The sequence below is a fragment of the Aotus nancymaae genome, unplaced genomic scaffold (genome assembly GCF_030222135.1).
Source record: "Aotus nancymaae isolate 86718 unplaced genomic scaffold, 86718_ANA_hifiasm-v0.15.2.pri h1tg000083l, whole genome shotgun sequence".
In the NCBI taxonomy this organism is placed as follows: Eukaryota; Metazoa; Chordata; class Mammalia; order Primates; family Aotidae; genus Aotus; species Aotus nancymaae.
Genome location: NW_026988498.1, coordinates 5,122,368 through 5,132,910, shown reverse-complemented (window position 1 = coordinate 5,132,910; position 10,543 = coordinate 5,122,368). Strand labels below are relative to the sequence as shown.

Here is a 10,543-nt window from a genome sequence, read left to right as displayed (position 1 = left end):
AAGAGATTATGAAATCAAGGGAGTGCTCTTAAAAATGCACACTGTGTTGGATGCCACAGACATCATTGAATCCATACAACTCCCTATAAATCAACCTGGAAGACAAGGGCCAAATGGCTATGAGGAAGGGAAAGGTTTGAAATTTGGATCCAAATCCGTCTGATTCCAAATACCACTAACAAAGTCAGTTCTCTTCAATATCTTTAATAATAATTATACTTAAATAAGTGGATGCTATCTGTTCAATTATATTCTTTTAAAATAATTATTTTTAAGAGGATACCTTTAAACTTCTTGACCCTAAGAAGAGGTCAAGTTTTGAATTCCTTCAACATTTCAAAATATGTCAGGAGCAAGAAATACGTTTGATTTGCCTAATCTTTCCTTTCAGAAGTCTTTGGGCAAGCTACTTTATTTTAGTTCCTGTTTTATCTCATTGTGTAGAAAAAAAAATAGTAATATTTAAAACAAAAGTTTGCTGAAGAAACATAGAAATAATCTATCAGTTTTTAATATCATATTTCTTTACGTCTCCTTAAAAGTAACCAGAAGCTCATGAATGTTGGGAATAACAAGATAAAGTCTTTTCTCCTTGCCATGTAGCACATTTCTTGTATCATAGCACTTATTTAAATGAAGTCATATTGTTGTTTTCTTAAAATGATTTTAACTCAAAACAAATCTGTCTCTAATATAAATAACTATACTGCAATCCCACGGGGAAAAATGTAACCTGCATTGTATACCAGGAGACACTGTTCTGTCATTTTAGTTTACTAATTTTCTTATTTTCTTTATGTCTCCTGTTTTGCTGTCTCTTGTAAATGACCATATTTGAGAAAGAGGAAATTGGGTGTAATGATGTATGAAGTTTCTATCTTTAATAAACTCCTAAAGTATAATAACTACCTGCTGCCTTTATTGCCGGAAACACTATAGATTCTGGACTTCTTGTTTGGAAACAAAGAAGACAACAATTTTACCATTTAAAAATTTGAAATTAATTGCAACCATGTAATTTGAAGACTTTGAGTTCTTAAAATACATGCTCTGGATATGTACTGAGATGTATTGAAAGCCAGCTTATTTTCTGGAACATGTGTTCTGAAAATTTCATTTGGAGGGCTTAAAATCTTCGCTGCCTCATAGGGTTCAAGTTTATCCTATGAAATTAATCATGGACCTGATTCATCTATAGTAGTGGGAAAATGAATGAATTATTAGATCATCAGGTCACTTTGCTTTGCTAGATATACATCATATCTTTACTAGTAATTGTTCGTGAATTTAAATGTTAACAAAATGACATTTTAACAAAATAAAAAAGACATGTGGTAGAGGTATGCACCACACACTGCAATCAGGAACTATTCCTGACAGCATTTTGCTGAATTTGCTAAGTTTGTGAAGTTAACATTTATCTAACAAAGCTCAAGTGAGCTTCTAGTCAATTACACAGTACCAAAAGACAGCCATTATGGAGTAGAAATTTCTGAGCTTGGGAATATTTACAGTGTTCATATCCCAAAAGTGTCTTAAGAAAGCCATTTAGAATCATGATGATATCAAACCACATATGAGGTTCATGAAATTTAAATTTGTATTTTTTTCTTAAATAGAACAGATGATACTAATTTAATTAAAGAAGAAAATTTAAAAGATGTGTCTCTTATATTTAAAAGTTCCTGTGTGCTTCTTCTGGCTTTTCTTCCTACTGTTTAAATTCAGGTATTTCCCAAGGATCTGTCACCAGTTGTCACCTCTGCATATGCCCCCTTGGAAGGCTCTATCATCTGTGTTTCTGGATTCAACTACCATCTCCAGATTTAGCAGTTCCCATTTGGGATTTTTGCTCTTTGGTTCTGCATTTCTAAATACTTACTGGATATGTATCACTCTGAACTCATGATATGCCCTCCAAATTCTGACATCAAGTTTACTTTCTAAAACCAACTCATGGTAGTAATTCCTCATTAACCAGCTACTATTTATTGCAAGCACTTTACATGCATTGCCTGATTTAATTCTTACAACAAACAGCAAAGGACACATTATGGTGATTGCTTTATAGAAATGGAAACAGGCTTAAGGATGGTTAAGAAGTTAATCTAAAGCAACTCGGAAATGAGAAACGGAGCTGGAATTTCAACCTAAGGTGATTCTGACTCCAAAGCCTAGGTTCTTAATCATCTTCCCCATCCATGTTTGAAACCTCAGACATAGCTCTGATGTTACCATGTCTTTTAACCTGCACCATTGTCTTGCTAAGATAAACAAAATATACAACTTTGGAGCCCCATGAGAAAATGCTACTATGGTATATTTATAAATAAAACATCTTTGTACAAATGTCCATAGCTCCTTATAGCATCTGAGAATTATGTTAAAAATGAAGCATGTTTGTCAAATAAATGGGAGTCATTTTAATTCTAGACCCAGACTTATTTTCTGCACCTGTCCCTTTTGCACATTTACTGCAGCTTCCCTTGTCCAGACCTTTCAACACCATGAACCTGGCTTTTCCAAGAGTCTTAACTGTTTCTCTTATTTCAATGACCCCTTAGTTCCAGTTGGTCACAACATGTTGCAAATTTTCAAAATTTAAATTCTGAGCTCTTGCTCAAAACCTTCAGTGATATCCCACTGCCTATGGAATAAAACCCTTTACCCTAGCATCCATGACGTCTTTGAATAATGTCATCTCATTCCCCTAATGTCCCAGGCAAGCTAGGGCATATCATTGTAGGACCCACTGGGGATCCATTCCTGTCTTCTGCTCTTCCTCATACTTGTGAATCAGCATTATTTTCTCAGCACAACAACATTTTCATGAGCCTTCTAGGTTCAGCTCTTTGATAGGAATTGCTGGTTTATCCAGCAAGGAAGGAATTCATGTACACAATGCATTGAGCATTTATCACTTTGTTCTTAGCATTTTAAATAAATAAATGTGTGTTTGTGTGTGTGTGTGTGTGTGAGAGAGAGAGAGAAACCTGTTCATCCAATCAATTGTCCTTAATAGACCAAACCTGTTAGAATCTCAATCTGGTTTGTCTCGAAAAGTGTTTTCATCGTATCAGGTACACAATCAACACAATGGGTCTGATTGTTTATCAAATTCTAGACTCCCCAAAAGAAACTTGTAAAGGTAGAAGTGCAGTAACATTTATTATTCACTCAACGGACCTTTTGAGATCCTCCTATATGGCAGGGAGTGCACTGCGTACTTTTTTTTAACCATGTCTATGTTCATCTGTAAGTGTATCTCAGGTAGCAGAAAATTCTTTCATGTTTCAGACACAAAGGAATAATAAACTCTTGGGTAGGTGAGCTGCCACTTAACAGCTCAATCAAAGGAATATATTTAACTCCCAATGTTAAAAATGCAAACAAACCTTTAACTTCCAAGATCAATTACACGTAAAGAAGGAGGCTTGCTGGCAACAGCAGTCTGTCTTGTCAAGGGCTCCTTATCATCAAGGAAGAATAAACACTCTAATTATTTTTTTTTTTACTTTTTTGTTTGTTTTCTAATTGGATCATTAATTACTCCCTAGAATTCAAATCAACATCAGATTTATAGTTGGAGGCTATTGAAATATTGATTTGGTTATAGAAATGTCAAGCTTGGCAGGTAAGCTGTCTTACTGCCAGAGAATGATTGTTTTAGTAAACTTGTTTAAAAAGGCTGATAGAATGTAATGAGCAAGCAATTTGCATCTGTATCAGGCATAGAGAGAACTTTTTAAAATTTAAACAGTCTCCTTAGCATCCCTCCCATTCCTAATTCCTGAAATTAAGATAGCAAACCTGAGGCTCATTATTAAAAGCCCCGGTGTTCATTTTCTACTTCTACATCCTTGTGCTACATTTAAAGTGAGATACAGAGCATACTAAATTGCACAGGATGTCATTATTAGGATAGAGTGTGCCATTGCTGTACTGTAGCTAAATGTGGGTTCTACATGGTTCTGCAGTTTCTAGCCCTATAAACCTCACATGCCATGCCATCTCTCCATATAGCTTAGTTAAATCACCTTTAATTTGGAAATAACAGATCTACCTGGCTTATCTTACATTGTTGCGGTGACTTGAATGACTATGTTTTTTGAAACCACCAGCTGCACTGTACTTTTAAAACACATTTTTTCTCGGGAAATCATTGCATAAATCTCATACATATGTGCTTCTCTGCACAATAAAATACAAACAAAACAAAAACGTTAAACTAAAAATCTTTATTTCCAATGAGCTAATGAGGAAAAAAGGGTGATGAATTAAAAAAAAAACAGGAAGAGAGAGCAATTTAGAAATGGAAAGAATGCCGAATACCTACGCGATGCTTAATTTAGAAGAAAGTTCTGGTATGTGGGACATTATTTTCTACTCTATCACTCAAAGTAGTTTTTATTATGTGCAGACATATTTCTACTCTCTAAAGACATACATTGTGTACACTTATAGTTGACAGCCAAGTCTCCCTTATCCTTGGTGAATAAGAATGAGCTACGGTAAACAAAAAGAGGGTCTTCTACTCAGCCCCTAGCCCTAATATTTATATCAGGAACAGAGATTTACTGTCCTTACTCATTCACACATTAATGGAAGAGAAGGAGGTTTCCTAGAAAAATAACCACCTCCCGTTCCACCCCCAAACTTTGTGCTTTTCTGTTACATAATCAGACAGAGGCAAGACGTAAACTATTTTGAATTGGTACTGTTGAGGCTGAATTCTCTGCTATTAACAGAATTGAGAAGGTAATCAATTTTAGAGTGGCATGTTACAAATTTTGTCCCAGTTTAAATGGGGAGAATAACAAATCAGTAGTGGTTGGCTGGATCTGTTCTTACTTTCCTCCGATCTGGTGAATAGGATTTGGAAAGCAGTGTTTTCTATCACGATGTTATATCAACATCACATTTTTAGTGCTAAGAGCCAAGCACCTTAACAGGCTCTTCTGAACGCACCCTGCATGCTCTTTCCCTTGTACATCTCTATCTGATGATTCAAAAAAGAAACCTTTCAGTCTCACTCCACTGATCAGTTAAGATATTTAAATGTTTTAGCTGTGAGTAAAATAATATGCATTCTCAAAGAGAATATCTTCAGACTTCAGTGGCCGAGACTCTAGAGTTAGCAATGGAAAAAATCAGCCTTGGACTTCTGTTTCTGCCCACAGTTTTCAAATTAAGAACAATGCTTTTGCACTTAGTGAAACGACCTCTATTGCTCTTCGAGAGGACTCAGGATATCAATTCTCCAGGCTTCTGGTGGTCCCGTGTAAGTACCATATGCAGTCCTTCTAAACTGTAGCAAATGCTTTCCCCACTGGTATTGAAACTTTCAAAATTTTCATTTCAATCTGCTATCCTCTCCAAAATAGTATTTTTAGATTAGATTTCCTTTTCTTCTTCTTTTGTGGAATTCTTCCAAAAAATTTGAACTATGTGCATTAAGGGAAATCGTAAATCAGCAAACTGCACAATGTTAAAATGCATGTGGTTCATTTTGAGGATTTGCAGTTAGTAAGAGCTAGATACATATATTCGGTGGTATTGTTGTGGATGTGGAACTATCATTCATATAAGGAAAATGAGCTTACAGTCTCAAGACCATAAAACACTGGGTTATCTGAGAAACCAAGGGTACCAATGAGGCATTTCCTAATTTTTACTCATAATACTTAGAGAGATCGAAAGAGATACAATTCCAAATATGAAGGCTTAAATTGTTCAAATCATTACTCAAAGAAATAGTGGAAAAGGTGGGTAATTTAGAGTCTGCTATCGATAAAGGAAAAAAAATCAAGTTATTCTTTTCTGAAATTACCATGTTTGGCTTGGTTTAGATTCCCAGAAACCAAGAAAAAAATGGAAAAAGAAGAAGACAAAAAGTACATTCAAAGCACTTCTTACTTCCAAATTAAAAAGTCCATTTTGGCTAATTCGATATTTTCAAAGAACAAAAGCACAGTAGAAAAACCAACATCAGAATATTTTACCAGCGTATTATTTATAATAATCCAGTGTAGCTTGAGACCTTAAGGATGAAGTATCCTTGAATTCAATTGCTAGAATTCCAGATGCCACCCAACAGCATTCATTTTTATACTAGAACAAGTATTTTTTTGTTGGGCTATCCATTGGAAACTAGAAAGCAATTTCATTGAAAGGAGAAAAAGTAGATTTAATTACATATTAATTTTTCACGGAGAAGTCATTCTGATCATTCTGAAGCTGTTTTTCCATAAGGCAATGGAAACAATTTTTCAATTGTAGGGGACTTTAAAAATTGCATAGCAGATGGCTTAGCACTTGGCTAACCTTTTACTTTATAGGGGAAATCACAGTAAAGATACTCCAAGATATACAATACATTTTTTCTGGTAAATTAGATATTCTTAATTGGTATTAACCAAATATTTTAGATGCCATGGAAATGGGGAGAAACAAACATAGACAGAAGGAAATATTTCTTGATCACTCATTGTAATTCAAGTAATATCTGTTACCCATAGATTTTCAAAGGAATGAAACTTCTCTTGTGTCATCCCCCTTGCTTACTTGAAAAGTTAAATGTTCCGTTGAAAGTACCCCCAGGGCCTGAAGATGTGTCCAGCAATAAATTTTCCATGGAGAGTCTATCAACATAAACTGTTTTTAGTATTTAAGTATGTGGACAATTAGTAAAGAGAGATTCACCAAATCTAAAAACCTATTTGGGAGACCTGTTCAGTCCATCTGGGGCATCACCTAGCTTTGTGCATGTCTGATTTTCTTAACCAACATGAGACTGTAATCCTCATAATATAAATGAGAAGACAGAGTCTTGGTTATATCATTTGCCAAATAACAAATAACTGGTGAGTGTCTGAGACTAACCCCAGCTCTCTAACCAAGTCCACCCTTTCCCCTTTACTTTTAACATTCTTTTTAGATGCACTGCAGACCTCTCTGTCCTCATGCCCAGGGGGCAGCTCCCACAGTGCTCCCCTTACCCTTGTATCTGGGCTGAGATTTCCTCTGGCCAGGTTCAGGCACTACCATGTGCTAGGGAGCACTCTTCTGTTCATGTGGATGCTAATAAAGCTGTTTCTCTTCTCTCAACATCTTGTCCTTGTGGGCCTTAAAAGGGCTGCATCAGAATTTAAGGAATATACATGGCCATTGTAAATGGAGCCACTGATTTCTAAGACTGTGCCCACTCTTTGATTCTTCCTACACTTAACGAAAACCACTGTGCCTTATGCCAACTGGACTCATGAATATAAATGTCGCTGAATTACATTAGACTATTTGCCTACCCACCCACAATTTTAATTTTCTCTACATTGCATCCCAAGCATCTTACTATTGCACTTTGAAGAGAATATCTGATCAAAAGGTAGAATTAAATAAGCTATTAATGAGCCAATTATAAGCATCTTAAGTTGATTCAGTCTGTGTAGTTATAAAATAGAGTTTTATTTTTCACAGTTAGGTGAGAAAAAATAAAAACTCTATTATTATCATGTCCTTAAAATATTCCAATCTGAATTGTGCACCAGAGGCAAATTTCCACTTACATCAAGTAGAATTTTTTTTTTTTTTAAGAAAAAGTAGGCTTACATACACAGTGTTAAAATGTAATGGTGGTTTGTATTTTCAGGAGTTGATATTAACTTATAAAACATAAACATGAAAGCCATTTTAAGTCTCTTCAAATCACTTGCTTACATAATGAAAAATTTCCTTGAATATGTTAGGCTTTCCAAAATAAACTTAGCTTCTATTAGTCAGTTACATTGACATAAGATCATTTTAAAATATCTGGCTTATTACAGAAATAGTAGAAGATGTAGCATCTGAAGTCTGGACTATTTCCTAGGATCAATTAAATTCATTTAAACCAAACATCACGTTTGCATTTAACTCTAGTCATCCAATGAAGAGAACTCCATTCTTTGTTGCTTCCATTTTTCTTTCTTTTCTGTTGTTGAATGAGTTTGTTTTCAACTCCAGTTCAATTTCTTGGACCCACCCAGTTCTTACTATTAAACTGCTAAAAAGTGTTTAGTGTTACTAAATTCCTATATGTATGCTTATTACTATATTTAACCCATTTTTTATCTGAAGAAATTCCCTAGAAATAACCATTTTTTCCAACATATTGTCATGCTTTTAAAATACTCTGTACAATTCTAAGAGTAACAAATTTCGTTTCTAGTACCATGCCTTAATCATAGTCGGCTAAGACACTACAGTTACAAAACAACTTAAAATTTTAAGTTGATGATTATTCTAAGAAAATATCAGCTCTGTTTGCTTTTCGTCACAGCACCCAGGAAACTAAAACAGGAGCTTCAAAAGAAGCGAAACTATTTTTTAAAAGGTTAGGGTACTTTAGACACTGTTAGACAATCCAGGATGTTTATTACCTACAGTGAATTCATTAATACCTGTGATAAAATTAATAAATGAACATTTTAGGATTTTAATTGAAAACATTTTTTGCAAAAATAAAATTTGCCCCCTCCCCTTAAGGATATTTTGTTTAAATTTAAGAAATGAATTATGCAGGAAGAAAATCCTGCATAATTCAGTATCTTACTGTGTTTGTAAGATAGCCAGGTAGGTATAAATTTTGGCTTGATCCTTCCCAGATCATTTGACTCCCCACAACATGATTTTTCTTAATTAAAACTACAGTGGAGTGATTCATTTAAGGAAGATTAAAGCAGAGCTCAAGGGTCAGCAGAATGACATAGTGGAAAGTGTCAATGTGGTCCCTGGTATTTTCAAAGTTAGGAGGCAACTATTTCCTGGTTTGGTTCTGCCCACAGATCTCCCATAGAAATTCAAAAGAACTAATGAACTCTATCAGTCTATCAAATGGAGAAGAGGTCCCCAGAGAGTGGTTGAATTTAATTGTGTTGACTTTTAACATCTCCCTCTTCAAAATGCTTAGCTTCATGGCTAAAGTTAATCCACCTCATTTTAGTTATGGGAACAAACTGCAAAAATAGATCTTTCTTCAGCTGATAACAGAAAAGGCTGGAAAAACTGCTCTGGCAGAGAGGAAACAGTTCAAACAAGTACATGTTAAGACAATGTTTAAGGCTATGAATAGCAGTAGTTTCACTTGCATGAAAGTATTGAGCCCACATTATAACATTCTTCCTTAAACACACCAGCAATTCAAGGGTTAGCTATTAATACATAACTAAAGGTGAGAAAGAAAAAATTAAACTCTTCAGATATATTTTCTAAATTTAACTTAAATTATTTCTGGCTAAACACAAACCTTGAATATTTTGCTAAAAGAATTCCATACTTAAAATATATATATGACTGAACTGGATGCAGTAGTGATTCCCCCTCAGAATGATTACATAAGACTCACCAAGGTCTTAAATGAGGTTATTTACATGGTACTATATGCATGACAGCATTACCTCTATTGAATCATATAAAACCCAAGAATGAAACAAGATTATCTCCTCAATTGTAAAGGAGAATTTCTTATCCTTTCAACACAATTATTCTAATCTGCAAGATACTACTTTCTAAAGAAAGAACATTTAAATGCTTTGGTGAATGGTAAAACAGGTCATGAAATCTATTCTACAGATGATACTACTTGTGATTAAAAAAAGATACACAGGACAGATGAATGTATTTACGAGGCTACATTTTAACCAAAAGGCAAATGGTTGTTTCAGAGGTTTCCATCCCAGCTAGTAAATTAAAATGTCTGTGGCGAGAACCAGCGCATTTAAGGTTTCAAGATGACTTTTGTTATTCCTCTGTGTTCTTCGTCACTTACAAGTTTCTGTAAACCTTGTGTGTGTTTCAAGTCTGTTCAAAGTTAAACTCTATGTAGATATTTGGAGGTAAATCAATTCAGCTATTTTGAGTTGCACAAAGGAGAAAGAAAAAGACATTTTTTGTGCTTTTTTCCACATTTATTTTACACTTATAGATACATAAAAATGGCTGAAAGTTTAAAATAATACTTATATACCTAAAGAGAGGAATCGAAAAGTTAAATCTGGAAAAGAAGTTTAAAATAGCAGTGTTACAAAAACATGGAGCACATGAATGAAAATATCTAAAAACCTGATGTCCAAGATCTGTGGTTCATGTCAAAACAAAAGTTGTCAACTAAAAGAGAAATGGCTATGATAAAATTATGTGATAAATTAGTTTTGTTTATATTATAGATATAACTATGAAAGTATAGTCATATATAATTATGCTTACATGATAAAAATTATTTGGTTTTACATTTAGAGAAAACAGATTCACATGTTGACCTTTTAAGATGAAAACAGGGAGATAGGATAAGAGAAGGCAGGTTTAGTAATTTTGAATCTAATATGTATTGCAGTGACATTTTCAATAGGGTGTGTCAAGTATATAAAGTCTGTTACATCTCTTTTAGGTGATTCATGTGTACATTTATGTAGAATAAAATGAGATTTCTCTATCGGCTTAACCCTACATAAGTCAGCTAGCTAATGACTAGCCTTGGGGGTAAAAACCACCACTCCAAAGAAAACCT

General features: G+C 34.3%; 1 long non-coding RNA gene across 1 annotated transcript in view; it reads left to right on the top strand.

Moving 5' to 3' along the window:
* The first annotated feature begins 5,210 nt into the window (after positions 1–5,210).
* The window catches only part of LOC135271574 (uncharacterized), a 38,656-nt gene continuing 33,323 nt past the window's right edge, over positions 5,211–10,543 (top strand). The window contains exon 1 of the long non-coding RNA XR_010339698.1: positions 5,211–5,281. This is a non-coding gene — a long non-coding RNA (uncharacterized LOC135271574). The remainder of the gene's footprint in view (positions 5,282–10,543) is intronic.